Genomic DNA, 3,963 nt, shown 5'->3' with positions numbered 1-3,963 from the left:
CTCAGTATAAAATATCTGAGCATACACCAGTAGCCTTAAGAGCTAAAAACAAGGAGTCAAAAAATGCGCATCAGATTTTTTGACTTATACTACGATTATTGTAGATTAGATTGTATTAAAAGAGGTGTTAGTGATTTACTAGAGATTGAGACTTCTAGTAAGACAGGAAAATGGTGTTTACAGATGGAGGTAAGTTGTATCATGAAACAAATAATATATTATATATGTACGCACAAATGTGAAAAAAATAAAGTTGGAGCTCACTGTCAAGAATTAGGTGAAAATAGAAGTTCTGCATGTAAAACATGTAATGTCAGATATAAACAACAAAACATCATACCAGTTGCATTTCCTATTGTTGGTAGTTAGATGACTTCAATCTAATGCACAATGAGATTTTTACAACAAAACACTGATAAAATGAAAGTAGCAGTAGTGGCAAGCCCTAACGCTAAAGCTAAATTGTTTTAGTGTTGGATGTATAAAATTCAAAAATTGTTATAAATTTTTTAGAATGAGTCTTAGTAATTTTTTAAAATCATTTGGATTTGCAGGCAAAACATTATGTCCATATGTAAACTGTAGAATAGGAGACTACAAAAAACTTGTAGGCGATCTAAAAAAGATAGATTTTAAGTCACCTTAAGGAAAAAGTTGGCATCAGAAGAACATTGTTAACCATCGGACAATGTATATAAATTATATATGATCTCATTATCGCTAAGAGAGGTGTAAAAGTGTTGTTTCACTGAAGATAAAAATGTTTGCGCTGTAAACGAAACAACCGAACAAACACTTGTTCCTCTTAGTTATTAGAAACCTGCTTTCCAGATGGTAACACAATTTGGTATGTATGTGCTGATATTCACTATGGCTAGCATTGATTGTTGATGGAGCGCTAGTGGTAGGTCAGAAGAACTATTTGAAACATGGTTATCTTATAGTTTGTGATATTGAGCATAGTGATGAATGTATTGTTAAAACAACAACCTATTAATTAAAACCGTTTAAACAAAACGTTGAAGATGATGAGTAGATGATAAGATTTTTTTTAAAGTGAGAAGTTAGCTTAAACTAATTGTTCGTTATACAATGCTTAAATTCTCTGAGTGAATGGTTCAATGCTAAACAAGATACTTATAGTGATTAAACTTAGTTAAAAGTATATATGGATAAGTATATTTGAGAACAATACTGAGGAACGAGCCGAAGCTAACACTGAAGCTCAGAAAAATTTGTTGAAAATATTGAACAATTTTGTGTTTGCAAGATTGTGTTTGATTCTTTTAAAATTCTGTTGGGGTAACATCTTACTTGATGAAGGCAGTTTTGACGATAGTGTCAGAAAACCAATATGTAAGAATTTTACTTAATATGATGACTATGCAATTGTTGAATGCTAAAAAAGGGTAAGAGAGTATGACTCAATCTTTGAAGTGAGTAATTTAAAAATGTACGAAATTTCTTCTGAAGTACTTGAAGCCAAACTCAAAGATTGAAAATTACTTTACACAGGAACTGATAGCTTTTTATGGAGTTTGACTCTTTCTGATGATATATATTTCAACTTGAGTAACCTTGATACACAGATAAAACTAATAATATAACTCCTGGTAAGTTTTAACCTGTGTTCACTAGTCAAACTGTAGTGTAGTAATGTCATAGTAGTAAACTCATAGTAGTAATGTCAAAATCATATAAGTTTTACAATTATTTTATAAAAAAGAAAATTATAAGGAAAAAGATTGGAGGTGAACGAGGTGATTACTATAGTGAATTAATATGTTAAGAAAAGAAATATTTGTAACTGAATATAGAACACGAAGTTACATGACAAGATTAAAGCAAGGAGACAAACAGAGAAGATTATGATTAGATTTGCTGATTAAAGATTTTATGTGAGGAAAACTGATTGTTATCCTCACAATAAGTCAAACACCTTATTCAGAAAAGATTTAGTAAAAACTATAATGGAGTTGGACGTGGTAAACGGTGAAGAGAAAATAAATAATATTTGGAATATGTATTATGAAATCGATTATAACCATTTTTCATAACGAATTACTTGGTCTAACAAACACTTTAGCATAAGTAACACAAAGTTTCATTCTATTAGATGAAGTGAGTCTAACATTAAGATATAGTTAAATTTAGGATTAGAATTAGTATTAGGTTTAGGTTTAATCTTGGGGTTACTAACTTTAGCAAAGACGATTTCACTCAACTATATTAATTTTCAATATATCAAAAAGTCAAATTCCCTTGAATTAAACTTTTTATTATTTAATTAAATTTTTCATCTAGTTTTCGGGGTAGACAATGATTTGGTACTACTACATTATATGGTGATATTTCAGCTAACGGTGCCTTTTCAAAAGGTGAGTGTACAAAATATTATTGAAAAAGTCAATGATAGTATCTGGCGCAAGCTTTAGAAAACTACTTCGAAATGGTGGCAGAGCAGCAGTTCATTTTGGTAAGTTAGTTGGTGATAATCTAGTGGGAGCATCAGAAATAGCTAGTAAAAATGGTTCCTCGATAGCAGCTGTGAATCCAGCGAAAGTTTTCTCGTCAACACCTCATTTTGATTAATTTTGCTACTACTGGTCAGGTATAGAATTTGTTCAAAAAGGTAGAGGTTTATATCTGGTTCTAAATAATGAGCTAGTTCTTTTTTGTGTTTTTCCGTAATTACATTTTTTACTTTTTTTAAATATTATCTTTATTATGTTTTATTTAGTTTAGTGTAGCATTATTCTATTAAATCTCTCGAAAAATAAAGATTGCATATAAATCACTATGTATTGAGGGAAATTCCGTTTCTCGAGTAGAGATATAAATGTTTCATTATAAAACTGACTAATTTTATCAACACATTTCTACCGTGAGTTCTACCTCCCAGTAAATTTTTTTTAATATAATTAGCTGTAAATATACCTGCCTGTTTTAACCAACGTAGGTATTATCCAATTGCTAATTATATCTTTGATGGTTAATATAAAATTCAAGTTATTTTTGTATTTTTTTTAAAAATGACCTATCAATTAAATCAACTGACCAGGCTTTATCTTTGTATTCTTTTTCTTCTAAACTTTGTTAATTGTACTTGAAATAATTTTTCAGCTATTCGTTTTTGTGTCATGGGCCTATTCATAATCGGCTATCACTTTTTTTATTTACCATAATTTAACAAATTTATCTAGTTGATCTTGAGAAATATCATTGATTGATCATAGTTTTTTATATACTTTCAGTGTCGCGTCATTCATTCTATTATGTCTTTTTTATTCTACCCTCTTCTTGCTTCTTGTATAAGTAATTCACTTTTTTCTACTTTATCGTCAGAGTTAGCTAGTCCTGTAGCTTTAAGTTCTCCATCTTCAATCTCGTAAACAACTTCTTCACCACTAGAATCTCCTGCTTTACATCTTTGCTTTCACCTTCTAACAACTTGTGCTCTGCTACATCTAGTATCTGCTGGTCTCTAACTGATATCTTTTAGAGTGTGTTTCATTTTGTCTTTTTCTACAGTTATATCTGGTTCAGTTACATCTCTGTTAGTATTAATAAATGTAAACATTTAGAAAAACTAGAGGTTTGGAATTTTACTTTTATATCATCCAGTTCTTAAAATATATCAACATCATTCAATATAAATTGTTTTGAAGATCCATCAATTTCTATAATTCCGATTGCATACTTGTTTGTTTTCCTGTTACTTCTAGAACTTCTACAATCATCTCATTGTCGACTGTAAGCTTATTACTTTTGTAATTAGGTAGTGTTAAGAGTATTGGGAATTCTAAATTTTCTAACGCTTGGGGTTTCTGATTTTGATTAGATAAGAATTCAATCATTAAGAATAATGTTTCGTCTAGTTGTTTTTGATTTTGTGAATTTAATGTCTTTGTAAATGGTTATAAAAACTCAACTACTTCGCCATAATATTCTTGTTGTTTTGTA

This window comes from Convolutriloba macropyga, chromosome 5 (assembly GCF_964194025.1).
Source record: "Convolutriloba macropyga chromosome 5, txConMacr16.3, whole genome shotgun sequence".
In the NCBI taxonomy this organism is placed as follows: domain Eukaryota; kingdom Metazoa; phylum Xenacoelomorpha; order Acoela; family Convolutidae; genus Convolutriloba; species Convolutriloba macropyga.
The sequence above is the reverse complement of the archived record's forward strand: the minus strand, read 5'-3'. Positions refer to the sequence as shown.